We start from the raw sequence: 22462 nt of genomic DNA on the forward strand, positions 1-22462 counted from the left end.
CCACACTTTGGATACTGGACCCTGGGTTACGTTAACCATTTCTGAGATTACGTTCCATGGCATTCTTAAAAATACATCATGTTCTGGGGCGCCTGGGTGGCTCAGTCGGTTAAGCGTCCGACTTCAGCTCAGGTCATGATCTCGTGGTTTGTGAGTTCGAGCCCCGCGTCAGGCTCTGTGCTGACAGCTCAGAGCCTGGAGCCTGCTTCAGATTCTGTGTCTCTCTCTCTGTCTACCCCTCCCCTGCTCATGCTTTGTCTCTCTCTGTCTCAAAAATTTAAAAAAAAAATGTTTTTTAAGTACATTATGTTCTAATCCTATTTTCTGTTTTTATGTTTATTTATTTCGAGAGAATGAGTGCAGGATTGGGGGAGGGGCAGAGAGAGAGAGAGAGAGAGAGAGAAACCCAAGCAGGCCCTGTGCTGTCAGCTCAGAGCCCCACGCTGGGATCAAACTCACAAACCGTGAGATCATGACCTGAGCCGGAGGCTTAACCCAGTGAGCCCCCCGGGCGCCCCAAACCTATTTTCTGAGACATCCAGAACCTTCCAGCAGGAATCCATTGTGAACACCTGCACAGGTCGTTTCTGGGAGCCCCCTGTTTGCTACAGGCTGTCCCGTAGCAAAGGACATTCTTGGCTTAAAAAGAAAAAGTTTCTTCCCTAATGTGCCCTGAAGCCTTTGTAGAATGACATACATTCCGAGACGGCTTCATTGTGAGAGAAGTTACCTTTATTGTGTGACGGTCAAAGCGCTGCGTGTGAGCACATTGGTGGGCCGGGCTGCCGGGCCACAGGAGAGGAACGGTGGGGTCATCCGTCGAGATCAGGGCTGCTCTGTGGGTCTCGAATCCGAAACTCCCAAGGGCACTCTAGAGACGTATACAGCTGGAGATGCCAACGTGTGTGTGTAATTATACAACTTACATGTAATTTGCATAAACCGCACAGACTGAATTTGGTCTCAGACTTTTATAAATACTGCTTGTTGTTTCCTTTAAATAGCTCCACTTTTTTCCTCGTGCACCCTCATCCCTGCCCCATCCCAAGATCTACAGAAGAGGTATAAAGACACGACAAAGAGGAGAGAGGGAATGGCGCTGACCCCAGAAAAAGTGTCCCACGCCGGCAGCCACACGCATGCACGCACTATAAACGTCGGAAGGGCACCCCATCACCCTTCGATAACACCGGTGTCTCGGCTGGATCACAAAACAATCCCAGTGTGTCGTGAAAGCACCTGGCTTGTGTCTCCCGTTGAGGCTGTGCACAGAACTGGGCCGTTCTGAATATGAGACTCTTATCAGATTTTAGGGTAGTCGACCTTCCGCTCCCCGAGACGTTGGGTTCCAGAGAAATGGCTCGGGAAACTCAATGCACCCCATTCTACTCTAGGGATAAAGACAAGGTGAGTGGCTTGTAGGTTTTTCCTTTCCCCCTTTCCCCTCCGTCTTTTAAAAACGTCTTTTGTCGGAGTGTTTTCCACGAGCAGGGAAACCGACACCCGTGTGGCCAGATCACCTGCGCACATTCATAAGTTCTCTCACGCGTCACATGCTTGCTTTGGGGGCCTTCCACCTGCGGCCGCTGTCCTGATCTTCAAGGGACTCTTGCAGGGAGGGAGGGGGGCATCACCGTGCTGAATTCCTCCCTTCCGGTTCAGAAGCCACAATGGCAGTAGAGCGAAAATGGGGCTTGCCCTGGCGCTGTTTCCCTGATCATCCAGTTTTTCAAAAAAGAACCAACCTTCTAAAATTATTCAGCATTCAGGGGCACCTGGGCGGTTCAGTCGGTGAAGCATCCGACTTCGGCTCAGGTCATGATCTCGCAATTCATGGTTTCGAACCCCGCATCGGGCTCCGTGCTGACAGCTCGGAGCCAGGATCCCGCTTCGGTTTCTGTGTCTCCCTCCCTCTCTGCCCCTCCCCGGCTCGCACTCTGTCTGTCTGTGTCTCTCTCAAAAATAAACACACAAAAAAAGATAATACATACAAGGAAATAATCCAGCATTCACCTTCCAGACTCACTCTCGATGAAAACGTTTCTTTCCCCAGGTAGACAGTCGGTTCTCATTATTCACAGATTCCGTATTTGGGAAACCGCCCACGTGATAAAATGTGCCTGTAACTCCAAACGCCGTGCCTGACACTTTGGCGGTCATTCACGGACACGTTCAGAAGGGCAGACGCCTGGAGTCTCCTGACCCAGCTGAGGTCTGCCACCGCCGTCTCGCCCCAGCTCCCCCGCTGCAGAGAAGTGTGCTTTTCGAATCTGTTCACACCCGCTTTGCTCTCACTTGTGTCTATCTGCTGATGATCTTGCCGCTGGAAAAGACGTTCCCTCTCCCCAGTGCAGGGTGCCGAGATGGGCTCGTGGGCAAAGTACCTTGTCTGTAGGCTTTGTTCAGGCTGGAGTTAGACCACCGGGGGCCGTGAGTTCACCGTGCGTGAACTGACCGTGTATGTTAAATAAGGTGTCTGTGAACACAGCCCGTCATAAAACAGGTTACGTACTGATCTGTCGATGAAAACGGGATCAGAGGCCCATAGGCATTTGGGCCCGCATTTCCCCGGGGAGAGAGTCTTCAGCGTTTGCTCATTCGGGTCCAGCGTGACTTTCTAGACTTTGCAACTGCGAATCACAAGAAACGGCTGCGTCTGCACCGTACCCGGGATGGACAGTTCATCACACTTCTTACCTTGTAGGAAATGAGCCCAGAGGGCAACACCAGAGCCAGGCATGGAAAGAAGCAATTCCTAATGATCAATTAAAAGCTTGATTTCCTTTTTATGCTGATTACCCAGCTCCTCCCAGGAGTCCAAAGCCCACGCGGCACCACATGCCGAGACACAAAGATGAGGAAGAGGTTATTCCTATGAAGGATGAAAGCTGGGGAGATCCAGGGTGCCAGCTCAGTCCTCCTGGACCCCCAAGGCCCCGCCACGCGCATGCCCCTTGCTTGGGCCAGTAAAGTAACGCTCCTGGGACTTGCACACACAGACTTGAAAACCGAGGAGACAAGATCTGCAGATACAATTACTGTGCTGGCTTGCAGAAAACCCCTGGCTAGCCAGAATAGTCCATCCTGTTAAATTTCGGTTCCCGTTTCAGGGCCCCTGGGTGGCTCAGTCGGTCAAGTGTCCGACTTCAGCCGAGGTCATGATCATGTGGTCCATGGGTTCAAGCCCCTGCATCAGGCTCTGTGCTGACAGCTAAGAGACTGGAGTCTGCTTCAGATTCTGTAACTCCCTGTCTCTCTCTGCCCCTCCCCTGCTGGCACTCTCTCTCTGAAAAATGTTACAAAACTAAAAAATAGGGGCGCCTGGGTGGCTCAGTCGGTTAAGTGTCCGACTTCGGCTCAGGTCACGACCTTAATGTTCGTGAATTCGAGCCCCGCGCCAGGCTCTGTGCTGACAGCTCAGAGCCTGGAGCCTGCTTCGGATTCTGTGTCTCCCCCTCTCTCTGCCCCTCCCCTGCTCACACTCTGTGTCTCTCTGTCTCTCAATAATAAATAAATGTTAAAAAATGTTTTTAAAAAGATAAATAAAATAAATCAAAACCAGCATGAAATGATTAGCTTGGAGAGAATTCAACTTTGGCTGAAGAGTCTTTCCGTGGAAGGAGGCGGATCTTAATTTGGTCCAATCAGCACCTCCTCAATGTCCCACCTCACCCACCACCTCCTCCAATCACCTGAAGAGCAATAAATCATCCTCCTCCCTGGACCTATCAAGTCCCACCGTCCAAATCCTTAAATGACCCACCAATGGTGCCACCAAATTACTCAGTTGGGGAGAACCTCTTACACTAGCCTGAAACAATGTTACTTCTCAAATGTACTTTGGATAATTCAGAGGTAACTTCACCTAAGAATATGACTTAGACACTTACATTCAGAGGAAGTCATCACGAAGGTAACATACCTAGATGATTACCATATGCAAAGAAGGTCAGGAGCTGAAGGATGGGGACGTCTTGGCTGACATCAGCACGGGGAAGGAACTGTCACCAATTTGTTGTTGGTTTGTTTTTTTTTTTTTTAATGTTTATTTATTTTTGAGAGAGAGAAACAGAGTGTGAGTTGGGAAGGTGCAGAGAGAGGGAGACACAGAATCCGAAGCAGGCTCCAGGCTCCGAGCCGTCAGCACAGAGCCCGATGAGGGGCTCAAACCCACAAACTTGGAGATCATGACCTGAGCCGAAGTTGGACGCTTAACCGACTGAGCCACCCAGAAGCCCAATTTGTCACCACTTTGACATTTAGCTTCCTCTCTGAAAAGATACAGAAGCTTTTGTCAGAAACGTGATCAGTATACAGAGGACCTCGCCGGTGTCTAAAAACCCCATGCAGAATGACTTTTTCAAGATACTGTTTCCTGCAAAAAACATTTCTGATCAAAATGTCCCTGCGATTCACCGTTATTTAACTGGTGTTTGCATTTTCAATATGCTGAGAGCCCGCGTGCCAGCTTTTTGATCCTTAACAGTTTTCCAAAATAAGCTTTCTATTTTGGAACAATTTTATATTTACAGAGACGTTGCAAAGATAGTACAGCGAGCCCCAAATACCCTTCCCCCACCCCCACCCCCCATAGCGTCTTACATAACCATAGCGTATTTGTCACCACTGGGAGGCTGGGAGTGGCGAGTTACTACTAACCAAATTCCAGGCTTGACCTGGATTTCACCAGTTTTCCCATTAAGGTCTTCTTTCTGTCACTGGAGCCCATCCAGGGGCCACACTGCGTTTGGCCATCAGGCGCCCCGGTCTCCTTCAGTCGTCAGCCGCTCCTTGTGGTCCTGCCAGTCTCGGGGTGGTCGTGCGTCGTGCTCAGTGTCCCCCAACCTGGGTTTGTCTGATGTCTTCCTGAGATTACAGCGGGGTTGTGGGTTTGGGGGAACAACCTCAGAGGTCAGGTGCCCTTCTCACCACATCACGGCTGGGATGCCTCACGTCCACGCAAACCGCTCACCTTGATCACCTGGTCCAAGTGCACCTGCCAGGTTTCTTAGCTGCAGAGTTACTTTTTTTCCCCCTCTCCAGGCCCTTCACTGTGAAATGAGTCAGTAAGTCTAGCCCACCCTGGAGAGGGAAGGGGGTGGAAAGTGTTCCCATCTCCTGGAGCCCCGGGCTGGACACAGCAGACCACAGAGCTCCTGCAGTGGTCACCTGGCTGCCTTTCCTCCTGTTCAACCCAATCTGAATGCATGAAAAGTTCATTTTATTTTGTTATTTTTTTTAATTTTTAACATTTATTCATTTTCGTGAGACAGAGACAGAGCATGAGTGGGGAAGGGGCAGAGAGACAGGGACACACAGAATCTGAAGCAGGCTCCACTCTCTGAGCTGTCAGCACAGAGCCCCATGTGGGGCTTGAACTCATGAGCTGTGAGATCATGACCTGAGCTGAAGGCAGACACTTAACTGACAGAGGCACCCAGGTGCCCCAAAAAGTTCATTTTAAAAAGGGACAGGCGGTGCCTGGGTGGCCCAGTAGGTTAAATGTCTGCTGATTACGGCTCAGATCATGATGTCATAGTCATGAGATCGAGCCCCACATCAGGCTCTATGCTGACAGCTCAGAGCCTGGAGCCTGCTTCCCCTTCTGTGTCTCCCTCTTTCTCTGCCCCTCTCCTGCTCACGCTCTGTCTCTCTCTGTCTCTCAAAAAACAAAACATTAAAAAATTTAAAAAAAAAAAAAGGAAGGAAATTCTGACACCTGCTCCAGCATGGATGGGCACGGAGGCCATGACACTCAGTGGAATAAGCCAGTCACAAAAGGACAGATATCACATGATTCCATTTATATGAGGTCCCTAGAGTCACCAAATTCACAGAGACAGTAAGTAGATGGTGGGCGCCAGGGATGGGGGAGGGGAGGTCCGTGTGTCATAGGGACGGCATTTCAGTTGGGGAAGACAAAGAATTCTGGGATGGAGGGTGGTCGCTGAACGACGGTGCGACGGTGCTTAAAGCCACTGGACTGTGCACTGAAAACGGTTAGAAGAGTAATTTCGATGTTATGTGTAACCTGTTTGCATAGGTTCAAGTGTTTCAAATGCCTTCTGCATGCTTGAAAAGTAAAAGCAAATGAACAAGGATGGGAAGACCAAAGCCCTAAAACTAAAGAAAACCAAAACACGTGAATTCAACTGCATTTTGAATGGCTGTCACTGCCCCCCCGCCCCGGGGAGGCCCTGAGAAGAATCCCACGCATTCACAAATACAGGATTAAAAAATTAAAAAAAAAAAAAAAATACAGGATTTCACTTTGCATACAAGCCACACTCCGTCTCCAAGGGCAGGGGCAGTCAGCACACTAGGAAAACTGCTAGCAATTCCTGGACCCTTTCCCAGATTTGTTGTTTGTGGTAGAAATTGTGAAGCAGTCCTGAAGCTCCTTTAGGTCTATTGTAGGACTGAGCAAATAAAGGTATCGATGGTGGTGGGATGTGGCCTGGAGGATGGGTGGGAAGAAGAGAAATCGGCACAGACACACGACCTCCGAGTAGGCACATGCGTGAATGCGAGCATTTGTGTGCGTGGATATCTGTGTGTGTGCGTGCACACGTGTGTTTACTTTCTAGCTTTGTCTGAGTCTCTAAACAAAGACACCCCAACTCCACCGAGCACACCCAGCACCCAGAACTTGGCCCCTAACACCCTTCCTCACTAACAGGAACCAAGGCTCCCCAGAAAAATGGCTGATTTTTCCAGGACTTGGGGAGAAAAGGCCAAAATGAGCCGGAACTACCTCATTATACCAGAAAGAAAGGAAAAGTTCCCAAAAGTATGACGGGGGTGGGTCTACAGGACCCAGGAGCCCGCTTGACAGGACTCCCACGGATCACGCTTGGGATAATTTGGACACTGAGACAATTAAGAAATTGTCACAGATTTATCTTTAAGAAACATGAGTCCACACCAAAAATAAATACATAAATTAACAAACGGGGCAGAAGTGGGGGCTCTCGCTTCAGGAGAATGCCGACTGGTGTGGGTGGAAGGTTGCTGAATCGGAAAATCACCCTTCTGCACCCATCACAGAGACACTGGTAAAGGCAAGAGTCATTAACAGATGTCACATCTAATGGGGCAAATGGACGAGGAGCAGGGTGTTTGCACGGCATCTGCCCACATACTGCTTAGTGGTCACCAGGGAAAACCAGCAACTCTTACTGAGGCTCTGTCTCAGAACTTCTTGACATGAGTGATTGGAAATCACGTCCCCCATCAGGGGTAGCTGGAGCCGTGACACCCTGCAAAGGCCACTTCCGTGGACTTCTGACTGGGGGCGAATAACTGAATCCAAACGTGAGGAAATATCAGAAACCCCCAAATGAGAAACATTCTATTTCTTCTGGTGGGGCTGGGCTGTCGTCTACGAAAACGTCAACATCACAAAAGACAAGCCAAGCAGAGGAGCTGTTCCAGATTAGAAGGAATTACAGACACGACGACTGAATGCAATATGAGATCACGGACTGGGGGAAAAATGCTATAAAGGACACTGTTGGGTCAAATGACATTTCTGAAATATGTACTGATCGGTCTTCAGAGAGCATTGATGAATGTGCCATGTGTTAACACAAATAATGTCTTCGTGAGATCATGAAATCTGTTTTGATCTCTCAGACCCCCTGACACAGAAACGTGGTCCTAAAAGGACAGCTGGTTTGCTCCAGAATATGAAAGGACAAAACTCGAGAAGTGATTTTTGTTTGCCTTGGTTCATAATACTTGGGTCTGGAAAGAAGCTGTGAAGCGTGATAAAATTTGAGAGAGGTCTGCTCAACTTTCTGGGCTTCCTTCTTAGTTTACTGATTGATGCGCCCTCCGGACACGTGAAAGCGATTCATTCCATTGCCTGAATAGCAGAGATTCTGGGTCTTATCAGAATACGTGTCAGGGGCGCCTGGGTGGCGCAGTCGGTTAAGCGTCCGACTTCAGCTCAGGTCACGATCTCGCGGTCCGGGAGTTCGAGCCCCGCGTCAGGCTCTGGGCTGATGGCTCAGAGCCTGAAGCCTGTTTCCGATTCTGTCTCCCTCTCTCTCTGCCCCTCCCCCGTTCATGCTCTGTCTCTCTCTGTCCCAAAAATAAACGTAAAAAAAAAAAAAAAAAAAAAGAATACGTGTCTGTGCTCAATGTCAACTTTGTCGATTTTTCAAGAGGAGAACCAACCCCCAGAGGTACTGCACCTATAAAAGAGCTAATGTTCTTTATCAGCAGATTGCCTTCTGTGTGTATCATTCAAAATTTTATTTCCACTTTGATTAAATAGGTAACCTAGGACTGGTTCCCAGGCACTCATGACCCTATCTTTTTTTTAAGTTTTTTTTTTTAATGTTTATTGATTTTCAAGAGAGAGAGAGACAGAATGCAAGCGGGTGAGGGACAGAGAGAGAGGGAGACACAGAATCTGAAGCAGGCTCCAGGCTCTGAGCTGTCAGCACAGAGCCCGACGCGGGGCTCGAGCCCACGAACCACGAGATCATGACCTGAGCCAAAGTGGGACGGTTAACCCACTGAGCCACCCAGGCGCCTCACTCGTGACCCTATCTCAGCCAAGTGTCCGAATCTCCGCAGACAACGTTTTCCTTTTTGCATTCCTAGAATGGGGTCCCAAATGCAGAAAAAAATAAATAAATAAAACCCTCTGAATATCTTTTTCACTTAACACCATCTCTACGATTTGCCAGCAGATCCTTCCCAGGGCCACAAAGGTTTGTTCCCTCGCCTTATAAAAGTGGGTGCTAGAAATAGTTGGGTTTGTGCCTGTGTGGGTAGCATGAGGACAACACAGGAAGAGCGGCCAAGTCAGAAGAGGCCCTCAGCCCACCGCCCAGGCATGTTGGTGGACGAAACTGTTATTTACAGAAGTGTCTCCGAAATGCTGGGCTACCTGGGAGTCTCCCCTGGATCCTCTTTAATGGCCTGGCTTCTAAAATAGTTGCTAACATAGGTGAAAATACGGATCAAATCCCTTTATGAAATAATCCCGTCCTAGTTCCTGTACTTATCAGTATCCTGGGGGCACTATGCCTCTGTTTGCCCACAAGGGAATCAAATTACGTCACCCGTTCAGTTACTATTAGAATGGGGTCCTCAACCTTACTTCTTTAATTTAAATGGAACGTTTTCTAGCCCAGAGATTCTCAGTGAGAGATGCACATCAGAGCTACGGGGCGCCTGGGGGGCTTAGCCGGTTGAGCATCGGACTTTGGCTCAGGTCACCATCTCGACAGTTTGTGAGTTCGAGCCCCGCATCGACCTCTGTCCTGACAGCTCAGAGCCTGGAGCCTGCTTCGGATTCTGTGTCTCCCTCTCTTTCTGCCCCTCCCCCACTCTCTCCCCCCATCTCTAAAATAAAGAAACGTTAAAAAAAAAAAAAAGATGTCTACTCCAAAGACTTATTGAATCTCTCTACTTGATATTGTTGGCTTAAAAAAAAGAAAAAAAAAAAGAGGATTATGTCTCAGAATAATTACATGTTCTGTCATGAGATTTTTTTCCTTTATAAAAATTATGTCCGTTCACTGTTATAAATCAGATGTAATATTCAGTGACTGCTTTGAAAACAGGCTTAATCATTAGCCTTAGAGACACTTTGTCTAAAAAAAACTCAGAACGGTTTTATTACCTTGTTTTGTGTGCCCTGGAGAAAACCAGATTCCCTGCGAAGTTACTGCATTCTTATTATGAGCTCTCATCAGACCGTTCGGATCTGAAAACTCGCAGTAATAAAGTAACCAGAGCCACTAAGTCTCGGCAGGCACAGACAGTCACGCTCCCCTATGGGCCCTGCCCTAAGCCCCCTGCCGGCACGTCTCCAACAGCCCCAGCCCCCTGGGAAGGGACTCTTCTGATCAGATTGTTGACACTTGACAGAAGAAACTGCGGAGAACAGACCTCTGAGCCCAGACGGGCTTTTGGACGGCAATGGTTTTCCAAGTCTGGATTTCCAAAACTCTCCTAATTGAGAAGCAGGAGCCTTTCCGAGAGCCGAGCCCCCGGGGAACACAGCTTTGCACGTAGGACTAAAAGATGTGGAGGGAAGGGTCATTGCAGGTACTTGTTTGGGGTATGGTTGATGTCTTTCTAATGTTCTACTTTCTGGGGACACAAGGAAGCCCCGTCCCTTGGTAAGCCATCTGTAGTCCACAGCAATTCAGTAAAACTGCTTTCAGAAGCTGAACCATTTAAAAATGATCTGATTATCACTGAGCCCTGAGAATTCGGAAACTCTTTTCATGGCAAGATATCTATTTGCACGGGTTCAATGAGAATGTTTAATTTTTCACCAGGATGTGTTTGGGTGCATTGATCGTGCGTCCAAGGCTGTACTGGAGGGTCATATTGGAGACCATGGTCACCAAGTCATGTAGGACTAGTCACTTTAAAGGAAAAAAATTGGGAGTTCCCCGGGGTGGCTCAGTCGGTTAAGCATCTGACTCTTGATTTCCGCTCAGGTCATGATCTCATGGTTTGTGATTTCGAGCCCCACATCGGGCTCTGTGCTGTCAGCATGGAGCCTGTTTCAGATCCTCTGCCCCTCCTTGTCTCTCTCTCTCTCTCTCTCTCTCTCTCTCTCAAAAGTGAATAAACATATGGGGCACCTGCGTGGCTCAATCAGTTAAGCATCCGACTTCATATCAGTTCATGATCTCATGGTTCTCGAGTTCGAGCCCCGCGTCGGGCTCTGTGCTGACAGCTCGGAGCCTGGAGCCTGCTTTGGATTCTGTGTCTCCCTCTCTCTCTCTCGAAAATAAATACAAAATTAAAAAAATAAACATAAAGAAAATTGTTTTAAATGACAAGGAAGGGGGACCCTTCTCTTGGTAATTCGAGAAAAGCCACACAGCCCTCCCAGGATTGTTAATCACCCCGCACTGCGAAGCTTCTTTGCCACCAGAAAAGCATGGGAGCACTGAGGGCCGTCTGCCTGGTCCCTCGGGCTTCTAGGGTACCTGTCACCGTGCCGCTGAGGCATGTCAAGTCGTCCACAAAAGGGGCAGGGACCTCACAGCCACATGCCAGGATGCCTCTGTTTACCCTTGCAGGCTGCTGACCCGTTTGAGAGGTCTTTTCCCTAACCCCGATTGCTCCTGGAGAGGAAGCCAGGCCCCGGGACACACAGTGACTCAACCACCAAGGAATCAAGAGAATTTACTCCATGTGACACCTGAGTAGGACCGGCCACACCCCCTGGTGCTGGAACAGACGAACGGAGCAGGGATTTTGTCCTGCTCTTTGACACAGAGTCCCAGGAGGCCCCGCGCAGCGCAGGGCTCGTGTCTCCTCCGGGTCACAGGGTTGTTTTCTGACCTTAGAGCACCGGGGGTTTAGCACTGGACTTACATCATTTCCTAGTTTTTAGAAAACCTTTAACCACCCTGCCTCTGGGGCAGGGAGCTCCCGGTGGCAGCCGGCCTATAGCCGGGCCCACAGCGGGTCTGATCGCCATGACGGTGAGGACAGGGACCCCCATCCGTCCAGTACCAGTGCCAGGAGCGTGCTGTTCAGGCCTTTTGACAATGCAGGGAAGAAAGAACCACCTTCTCCACGTTACAGGCGGATAAACAGAAGCTTTAAAAGGGTAAGTGACTCACGCAAGCTCCCCCCCCGGGGTGAGGAGAACAGCCCCGGTCCCCAAAAGACGGAAGGAGAGAAGGAGAGAGGGAGGCAGGACAATGACGGTAACTTGCCACATGGTTATGTCTCCACCTGAAACAGGGAATGTTTCTTCTGAACTAGAAACCGTTTTCTCTGTGAATTCCTAGGGATTTGGAAACGCACTGGCTGATACAGGGGCCACCAGCCACGTGTGGCCTTTGAAATGTGACTGGTCTGAGGGCACCAGGGTGACTCAGTCAGTCAAGCATCCAACTCTTGATTGCACCTCAGGTCATGAGCTCACGGTTCACGAATTCAAGCCCCACATCGGGCTCTGTGCTGACAGCACAGAGCCTGCTTGGGATTCTCTGTCTCCCTCTGCCCCTCCCGCACCCCTAAATAATTAAAAATAAAAACATTTTGAAACGTGGCTGGTCTGAAATGAGATGTGCCGTAAATGTAAAAGACCCGTCGGACCTCAAAGGCTAAGAACAAAAAACAAGAATGTAAGATAACTTCGTGATAATGTATATTAACCACACGTTAAAGTGCTACTATAGCGAGTTAAATCAAATCTGTCATTAAATTTCCTCTTACCAGTTTCTGTTTTCCTCCTGTGGCTCCGGAACATTCTCGTTCTGTCTTAAATGAGACGTGAACGAAGCCTGTGGTCATCTCGATGTCCTGTTAATGTCTGCAGGAGCGGAGGCACCAGGTACTGAGATTCTGCCTCCTGGCACTGGCCACCGAGCCACCCAGCCACCCAGCAGCGGCTATGCCAAGAGCCTTCTCTGCATGGCATGTCTGGGATGCACCCTCGGGGGCTCGAAACCTCCTGGTGGTGGGTCTTGTCCGCAGAACAATGGCCCCCCAAAGACGGCCACATCCTAACCCCCAAGATGTGACGACGTTAGGTTCCCTGGTAAGAGGGAATTGAGGGTTCTAATCAGCTGCCCTCACAAAATGGTGATGCTGAATTAGCCAGGTGGGCCCAGTGTTGTGCCGGGGGCCCTGATCCATGGAAAAGTCTGGATGCGAGAAGAGGTGACCATGACAGCAGTCCCTTACCAGCACGACCCCCCCCCTTGGTCGACGAGCCCCAGCCAAGCCCGTATTTTGGGGTGCCCTCCCCCGGGACAAGTAGGGTTCTGGATGCTGTAAGTGAACCGACCGGCAGCCCTCAGCCCCTCAATCCCCACTCACCTGACTCACCGGGGAGAATCACAAAGCCACTTCCTTGGACTCTTCCCGGCCCACAGGCAAGGGGCACAGCCGCCCCCCCTCCACCCCAGCAATGACAACTAATTCAAAACAATTCCATCCAGCCCCTCACCTGACAGCCCCTCGAAGCGGGTCTGCGATTCTCTCTTATGACACGCAAGTGTCCTCGGCCCCGAAATAACTCTGAGACTTTCCTCTGAAGTTTGCAGGGGGGGATCCGCACACGCATGTCCAGCCCCGGGGCTTGCGTTTGGGCCACCCGACCACAGGGGAACAGCATCGCCTCCTGTCCCCTCGCTCCCAGCCCGAGCCGAACACTTCATCGACGCAGGACACCGTCAACCGACATCGAGCGCCACACACTCAACATCAAGCGCTGAGCAAACAGGGTGTTCTGTTGGAGGACATTCCGGATGTTCCGGAGGCCCGCGAGGCTTTGGGGGCTTGAGCGCCTCCCCTGATTCACCCGCAGGAAGCTTCGCTGAGCACAGAGCTGGGCTGGGGGTGGGCAGGCCTTGGGCTGGGCTCTGGGGCTGAAAGCTGAACTCAAGATCCCTGCCCCTTGCGGGAGCCTTGTCCTCGGCCCGCGCCGCTGGAGGGAGGAATGCTGGAGCGGCCCATCCGTCCAGCAGTAGGTGGGCCACCTCGGAAAGTTCTGGAGTGAGGGGCCCCTGTCTGTGGCTTGTGCCAGCGACTGGCAGGCCACGCCCACCAGGCCAGGGAGGACGAAGCGTTCCGCCCAGAAGGCCAGTGGCTGAGACCGTGGGAGCCTGGTCTCCGGCAGGTGCACACCAGCCTCCCAGCCTTGGCTGCCCCCGTGACCCCCATCAGTTAATCTCCCCGCTCGGCCTTTCGGGTCTTACTTCTTTATTCTTTTCTCGTACGCTTTCCGTCGCGTACCAGAGAAGAGTCGGAACAAAGCAGCGAGACTATTGGCAGCGAGAAACACCCTCGTGATTCTGTGCACACATACCCCAGGTGCATCGCCAAGCAGAGACCGCGGTGAGCACACTCGCAAAGTGACAGACCGACACAAAGTAGAACAGTCCCGAAGGTGTAAAACCAGGGCTGAGGGCGTGTGTGTCCAAGATGATTGGCATCAGTCAATGGGAGGCCGGATTTGTGCTGTGCTGCTGATACCTGATGTGTTTCTTATAATTGGTTTCCCGTGTATTAATTGCACACACGCCTCTTGACAGAAGTGACACGCTGGTGGCAGCAATGTGGGCTTGAAGACACGGGTGACTTGTGATCGAACTCTAAAAGTCACATGTGCAACCAGAACCTAAGACACGAGCAGAGCCCCTGGGTCATTTCTGTCACAGGAATATCTGGACAGAACGGCTTCTTGGAGCCGCTCACGTAATTGTGTCACCTTGATGTGTGACATGCCTAGTGACAGTTTCCCTGGGTCCGCTAACTCGCAGCGGACTTTACAAGGACTTTGCCTCAAGGCTATTGGCAGCCTGAGTTTGATTCTGCAGAGGAGGGGAGGGAAGGCTGCTCATAGAGCTTCTGGAACTCAAACCAAACGCTCCATGCACCAACAAATGCCAAGAGTAGGGGCGAAAGTTATAATTTTTTTTAATATTTATTTTTGAGAAAGAGAGAGACAGAACGTGAGCAGGGGAGGGGCAGAGCGAGAGGGGGAGACACGGAATCCGAAGCAGGCTCCAGGCTGCGAGCTGTCAGCACAGAGCCCGCCGCGGGGCTCGAACTCATGGACCGCGAGATCATGACCTGAGCCGAAGTCGGCCGCTTAACTGACTGAGCCACCCAGGCGCCCCATCTCCGGGACACTTCTTAAGTCTACAATTTTTTCATAATAAAAAGTTTTCAAATGTCAAAAAAAAAAAAAAAAAAAAAAAAACAAAACAAGAAAAAACTCTGCTCTCCCGCATCTAGCCACCGCACTCCTGGGGTAGGGGGGCGGGGGGCACCCCCAGCGGTCGCTCGAAGCTTCACCTCCGCCGTGAATCATGTATCTGTGGTATTTAATGGTCTCCTGCCTTTGAGCTGTCAGGGGTGTCTTTGTCAGCAGAGCAAAACATTGATTTTCTGCCCGTCCATCTACGGCGAAAACAGACGCGCTGCCTGCAGCCTGCGATCCGAGCCGGAGGGACAGACCCTGGAACCCGCACGGTCCTCCCAGCGCTGACTCCTACCAGGAGCAGACAACGTGCACACTCACTCTTTTCCGGTGAATCACCTTTCGCTGCAGGTTCACTTCCAGGGCAGAAAGGCAAAGCGTTCTTAATCGCCCCTCAGACAGGACCTGTGCGTGTGTGCAGGAGAAAATAGACGCTGAGTGTCCCTGGGAGAGGAAAAGAATTAAACGAGCAGTGAGAGCGAGAGCCTCTCTCCTCCGAAACGCAGCTCCACCCCGGGAGCTGGGCACGCAAACATTTGCACAGGTGAATACAACGTAGAAAAGGAAGTCGACCGAAGCACGTAGGAGTGGGGAGTGGGGAGGAACGGTCCCACCGAGCTCCAGGCCACGGGCATCTCAAGGGAAGCAGTCACGGCCCGTGTTCACACACTGACCCTGCTGGTGACGCCGGGCCTTCCCCAGTGACCCGGCCATGGGACGGCTTCGGCCCCTGCCATGCAGGAGCCCAGGGGCCTTCAGTGGAAGGCCTAGAAGATGTGACATCCTGCCTTGACACCTGAAACCAGGGGGCCTCGAGCGACCGAGCCGGAGGCCTCCCTCCAGCTCCCACGGAGAGGCTCGTCCTTGTCAGACGGAGCACAGCACCTGCTCGGCCCTGAACAGCGGGCTTCAGGTCCCTTGTCAGCCCACGAGATTGTTCACACGGGCCCGTCAGGTGCTCCCACAGGAAGGGGGCACCTCGCCGTCTTGCTACCACAAAGCCTGCTACCCACATCCCCGGCGGGCTCACTCTGTTCCCAAGTGCAACTGCCGTGGCCCTGCGTGGCTGGGCCGTTAGTCCACGTCACTGGTAAGCCGCGACTGGTGTCTTCTGTCCAGTATCGGGTGTTGAGCGTCCACCGTGAACAGGAGGTGGCTAAGACAGGCCTCCCTGTCCCTAAACGCACCCGACGCGGGGGTTCTCAGCTGGGGTGATTTGTCCCGCTGTGGGATGCTCCACGATGTCCGGACATCTTTGGTTGTCACAAGCGGAAAGGGGTGTTAGCAGCAGCACGCAGGACGACCCCCACCACAGACCAGGTCGCCGTGCGAGGTGACGCGAGTGGATGAGCGCACTCGGCACCGCGGATGACCCCCGCCTGCAAAGACGTCCTTCACTTGGGCTCCAGAACAGCATCCTCTCCTGGCTGCCTTCCTGTGTCAGCGGCCACAGCTTCCCCGTCCCAAGGCTGGCTCCCCCTCCGGCCCCTGACTCTAAATGTTGGGGGACCCCAAGGCTTCTCTGTCCCGTCCTCAGCCATCACCCCCGGGCGAGGGAGAACGGTCTCGGGGTTTAGACTCCCCCCTGCACGCTGGCGCTCCCAGATGAACATTCCAGCTGGAGCTTCTCTCCTCCACCTCTTGACATTTGAGTACCCGACTTGTGAGGCAGCCCCCCAGCCTGGAGAACATATTTACACATCATACGTCCAGTAAGAGGCTCATATCTAGACTTTATAAAAAGCTATTACAATTTAAAAAAAAAGCCAGACAATGCATTTTAAAAATGAGCAAATGGGGGCACCTGCGTGGCTCAGCCGGTTGAGCGTCGGACTTCGGCTCAGGTCATGATCTCACGGTTTGTGGGTTCAAGCCCCGCGTCGGGCTCTGTGCTGACAGCTCAGATCCTAGAGCCTGCTTCGGTTTCTGGGTCTCCCCTCCCCTGTTCATGCTCTGTCTCTCTCTGTCTCAAAAGTAAATAAACATTAAAAAAATAATAGTAATAAAATCAAATCAAATCAAAAGGAAGGGGGCACAGACACACCCCGCAGCGTGGATGAACCTTGAGAACATCACCTTCAGTGACAGAAGCCAGTCACAAAAGGCCACCTATTGTATGATTCCACTCATATCAAATGTCTGGAATAAGCAAATCCAGAAAGACAGGAAGTAGACCAGTGGTCGCCAGGGGCCGGGGGGCAGGGAGTGGGGTGTGATCGCTACTGGGTATGAGACTTCTTTTGGGGGCGATGAAAACGTTCTAAAATTCGTTCTAAAATTGAATGTGGCAGTGGCCACTTTAAATGGGTGCATGCAAAGGCAGATATGTGAATCCAGCTGTCTTCCGGAGTCTTCTGTGAGGCCAAATAGTAAAAAGACTTGCAAAAATGTAAAAGCAGATCTTGCTAATTCCTGTGGGGTTTTTTTTAATAAAATTCTTTTTTTGAAATAAAATTATTTTTCATAAAAACATGTTACTTGTAGTTAACCGCTGAGGGATTTATTATTGTTATTTTTATTTGTTTTTTAATTTATTATTATTAGTTTTAAATCAGTTAATAAATATTTTAAATTTTCTCAAGTTTAATTTCTTTTTTTATGTTTTTTTTTAATTTTTTTAAACGTTTATTTTTGAGAGAGACAGACAGAGCACAAGCAAGGGAGGGGGAGAGAGAGAGGGAGACACAGAATGTGAAGCAGGCTCCAGGCTCTGAGCTGTCAGCACAGAGCCTGACGCGGGGCTCGAACCCATGAACCGTGAAATCATGACCTGAGCTAAAGTCGGACACTTAACGGACTGAGCCACCCAGGCGCCCCTGTTCTATTTATATTTTTGAGAGAGACAGAAAGAGAGAGAACAGCAGGGAAGGGGCAGAGAGAGAGGGGGACCGAGGGTCTGAAGCAGGCTCTGTGCCGATAGCAAGGAGCCCGATGCAGGGGTCGAACCCATGAACTGTGAGATCATGACCTGAGCTGAATTCAGATGTTCAACCAACGGAGCCACCCAGGCGCCCCTCTCAAGTTTAACTTCTAATACATACCCAAGGCTAGCTTCATGGGTGTGGCCCTTTGCAATGGCACCACACAGCGCCTCCTCTCAGAAGGACCCCACACTTGGCCTGACGCTCTTCTGTCACTGTCTTAAAACTCTTGCTATCCTTGAGCACGTGTTTTGTAAGTGAAGTCCAACGAGACAAGAAAGCATCCTCAGGCCCTGGACTCCCAGCGTGCAGGGTACCTCCCACCACCTCACCGCCCACCTCGGGCACCCACTCCTCAGCCTTCTCGGGCTTTGGACCTGCCCACAGGGTCGCCAGATATAACACAGGATGCACAGTTAAATTCAGATTTCAGATAAACAAAGAATACATCTTAAATATAAGCATAGGACATGCTCAGGCGAAAGAATTATTGATTTATCCAACATTCAAATTTAACTGGGCATCCTGTATCTTCACTTACTAAATAAAAAAACTCTCCGCACTCTCCCTCCTCTTCCCCACCCTGCAACTATGGCTGCGCTGAGACTAGGTGGCGAGGGAGGGGAGACCAGGGTCCCGGGTCCTCTGCACCCCCAGAGACACCCTGGTCCTGGCAGGTGTGAGCCTCTCACCTACTCCCATCCAGCCAGGTACCCACGTGCCCAGGTGTGGTGGTTTAAAGATCCTTGGGGTGGTCCAGGGATGCCTGGGTGGGCTCAGTCGGTTAAGCGTCCCACTTCAGCTCAGGTCATGATCTCAAGGTTCATGAGTTTGAGCCCCGCATCGGGCTCTATAGTGACAGCTCAGAGCCTGGAGCCTGCTTCGGATTCTGTGTCCCCCTCTCTCTCTGCCCCTCCCCTGCTCATGCTCTCTCTCAAAAATAAACTTTAAAAAAAGACACCTGGGGTGGCCCTGTCACCATGGCTTGGCGCCTGGGCCCACGGGAATGGGGTGCTGGCCTCGGGGTACCCCGGCCAGGGCGTACTCATCGGTCCTGGGCAGACAGGAGGGCCTCTGTCAGGCTGGAGCGTGTGTGCCTTCATGAGTCACCAGGCCCCTGGGTGCCTGTGACGATCCTCAGTCACCCGCAAGTGTCCTTGGCTGGCTCCCTGCCTCTCTTCCTCCTCCCAACCTTCTGACTCTGACCTGCCCGCGTGTGCTCTCTGCGTACAGCTGAATCTCCTCTGCGTCTGCACCCTCGACACAGAGCACGGGGCCCGTCAGACAGGGGACGTGACCCCGTCCCCGACCCGGCCCTGGCCCCCCGGACTGAAGGTGGCCTCTTGCAGCCTGGGGAGCGTGACTACCCTGCTTAGAGGAAGACTGACAAATCTGCTCATTCTTTTTTATTCCAAGTCACCAGAACCTGGAGCTGAAAGAGACCATTAAAACCAAAAAGCAGAGGGAAGGGGGAGGGAGCAAGAGGGAGCCAGGAACGGAGGTGACCCAGAGGGTCTTGGGTTATGATTTTTGGTTTTTTGGTTTTTTTTGAGAGAGAGAGAAAAATAGCCGGGTGGGGGAGGGGCAGAGAGAGAGAGAGAGAGAGAGAGAGAGAGAGAGAGAGAGTCCCAAGCAGGCTCCACACCCAGCACAGAGCCCCACGCGGGACTCAAACTCACAAACCATGAGATCATGACCTGAGCAGAAATCAAGAGCCGGGCACTTAACGGCCTGAGCACCCCCAGGAGCCCGTGGGTTACAACTTACATGCCACCCCTGGTTCTGGCCACGCTTGCCACTTCTTGCCCCTCTCAGGAGCGCGACGTGGCTCTGATTTTTTCCCTAGTCTGGGCGGAAGGGGTTCTGGAGCCTCGAGCCTTCTCTAGTGGTGTATCCTCAGCTGGGGCAGGGACAGACGCACAAACCACCCCAGGACATGATTGCAAGAGGGGGCACAGGCGAATTCCCACCTAGGGCCGGTCGGCCCCGCGGGCCAGCGGCCCCGGGACCCTCTCTGGAGACCAGCCTTCCCCGTCCGACTTCTGCAAAAGCCCCGGCTCCCACCTCCTCCTGGAAACCTTTGCTGCAGCGACCCCGCCTCCACCCTCTGCCTCCTGGATCCCGAGGTGCCCCGTTGGGCCCGAGACACCCCATCAGGATCCTGAGACAGGAAGGGTCTGGGCTCCGGACCAGGCAGATCTGGGCTGAAGGCCCGGCGGGGGCTTTTCTCAGCAGCAAGGGCTTCAGTGAGGTCCTCACAGCCTCCGTCCTCTCCTCTGTAAAATGGGAATAGTGGTTACACTCACCTCTTGAAGTCCATTAAGACCGCCAAGAAACACGGCTTGCACCGCACGGGGATGACGGGCACGCGGCCTCGGTGACGCCGTCCTGGTCAGCACCCCACCGCCAGCTCCAGGTGCTGTTGGCCACGCCAGCTTCCCCCACCCCCGTGTCTCAGGCCGGAAGGGGGCAACCCGCCCAGCCCTGGGAGCTGCAGCCAGGCTTCCCCTGGAGGAGACAGAGACAGAGAGACAGAGACAGAGAGACAGAGAGAGGGAGAGAGGGAGGGAGGGAGAAAAAGGGGGGGAGGGAGGGAGAGAGGGAGAGAGGGGGGAGACACAGAGAGAGAGGGGGGCGGGGGGGAGAGAGAGAGAGAGACAGACAGACAGACAGACAGACAGACAGACAGACAGGCGGGCCAGCAGAGCGAGCTGGAGAAGAGCCAGCGAGGGGTGGGCCGGCACGAGGCCCGTTTCCTGCAGTCCCGGGAGCGTCCCCTCCCCTTCCGGGTTTGCTCACCTCGGAGGAAGCCCCGCCCGGGGGCGGCTCGCAGGGTCTCTGCGCCCGGGGCCCACGGGAAGGGGGCTTCACAGGGCGGCTGCCTGGCTCGCCCGCCGCCGCCCCCCTGCGATCTTGTTCTCCAGGGGCCTCCTGCCAGGCCGCCTGCTTTCCCCTCTTTGGAGGGAGGACGCACAGCCCTGTGCTAGCGTCGGCGGAGCCCTGTCCGGGGCGGGGCCGCCCCACGTCCAGACGGAATGAGCGGGTGCTCGGCCCTCGGGAAGGAGACTCACACACCCCAGGGCTGCGGGTGAAGGGGCTCGAATGAGGAGCGTGACCTGGTATTGAGAGGAGGGCCAAGCCTGCTTCTCTGTGCTGGCTGGGGGAGCACTGGAGGCGGCCAGGGAGCATTGATGGCAGCCGGGGAGCATCGCGGGTGGCTGGGGGAGCATCAGGGGTGGCCAGGGAGTACTGAGGGCGGCCAGAAAGCACTGAGGGGTGGCCAGGGAAGCACTGGGGGCAGCTGGGAAGCATTGAGAGGTGGCCAGGGAGTACTAGGGGCAACCGGGGAGCACTCAGTGGTGGTCGGGGAGCATCACAGGTGGCTGGTGGTGCACTAGGGGTGGCCGGGGAGGACTCAGGGCGGCCAGGGAGCCCTGACGGAAGCCGGGGACCGTTTACGGGTGGTCAGGGAGCACTGCGGGTGGTTGGGGGAGCACCAGAGGGTGGCCGAGGAGCATTGGGGGCAGCTGGGGAGCATTATGCTGTCCGGGGGAGCATTGAGGGCGGCCAGAAAGCACTGAGGGGTGGCAGGGGAAGCACTGGGGGCAGCCGGGAGCACTGCTAGGTGGCCGGGGAGCATTAAGGACAGCAGGGGAACACGGTGGGTGGTCAGGGGAGCACTGGGGCCATCTGGGGAGCACTAGGGGGTGGCCAAGGAACATTGGGGGCAGCTGAGAGCACTATGCTGGCTGGGGGAGCACTACGCTGGCTGGGGGAGCACTACGGGCGGCCGGAAAGCACTGAGGGGTAGCCCGGGAAGCACTGGGGGCAGCCAGGGAGCACTGGGAGGTGGCCGGGGAGTACTAGGGGCAGCTGGGGGGCACTAGGGGCAGCTGGGGAGCACTAGGGGCAGCTGGGGAGCACTGAGAGGTGGCCGGGGAGCATTGAGGGTGGCCGGGGAGCACCACAGGTGGTCAGGAGAGTACTGGGGGCAGCCGGGGAGCACTGGGAGGTGGCTAGGGAGCACTAGGGGCAGTCAGGGAGCATCGAGGGTGGCTGGGGAGCACTGGGGGTGGTGAGGGGAGCATTGAGTGTGGCTGGGGGAGCCCTGAGGGTGGACAAGGCTGCAGCCCCCAGCCTGGCAGCGGAATTATCCGAGAGCTTGTTACGCAGAAACCCATAGCCCCATGGACCTGTGGAGATTCCCCCAGGTGTGTGGTGCAGCCAAGCCTGCAGAGTCTGGGCCATCTTGCTAGACAGCAGCAGGTGACTCAGCCCCAAATGGAGAAAAGCCCAACAAGTGGAAACAGCCAGCCACAGGCTGTGCCACAGGCACAGGCAATGAAGTCACTGTCACCCCCAGACTCTGACGCCTTGGGGCCCCCAAACAAAGGCAGATCCTGGGGTCATTGCTTTGGGGTCTGCGATTGGTAGAATGATGGCCCCCCGAGGTGTCCGCATCCTAATCCCTAGAGCCTGTGAATATGTGCCTTATGTGGCAAAGGAGACTCTGCATCTGGGATTAAGTCAAGGAGCAGATCGTCCTGGGTTATCTGGACAAGCCCAGTGTGTCCTTCCAAGTGTCCTTAAAAGCGTTGACCTTTCCTTGGCAGGTCATGGAGATCAGGAGCACGAGAAAGACTCCTACCCACTGTTTGTGGCTTTGGAGAAGGTGGAGGGGCCGGGAGCCAAGGAGTGGCTGGGCTCCAGAAGCTGGGAGTGGCCCTAAGCTGATAGCCAGCATGCAAAACGGCCTCAGTCCTACAACCGCCAGGAACAGAATTTCACCAACAGCCTGAGCAGCAAACAGAGTCTCCCCAAGGCTTCCAAGGAGGAA

The 22462-nt window shown here is 53.2% G+C and overlaps 1 long non-coding RNA gene across 1 annotated transcript; it reads right to left on the reverse strand.

Annotated features, from left to right (window-relative positions):
* Positions 1 to 4176: 4176 nt before the first annotated feature.
* LOC115504209 lies at positions 4177 to 20220 on the reverse strand. Its single transcript, XR_003965619.2, has 6 exons — positions 19932 to 20220; positions 15026 to 16385; positions 12211 to 12307; positions 4660 to 4866; positions 4417 to 4504; positions 4177 to 4271 (listed from the first exon to the last, which is right to left on the reverse strand). It is a non-coding gene; the product is annotated as an uncharacterized LOC115504209 (long non-coding RNA).
* Between the last annotated feature and the right edge of the window lie 2242 nt (positions 20221 to 22462).

This window comes from Lynx canadensis, chromosome E3 (genome assembly GCF_007474595.2).
Source record: "Lynx canadensis isolate LIC74 chromosome E3, mLynCan4.pri.v2, whole genome shotgun sequence".
Lineage (NCBI taxonomy): Eukaryota > Metazoa > Chordata > Mammalia > Carnivora > Felidae > Lynx > Lynx canadensis.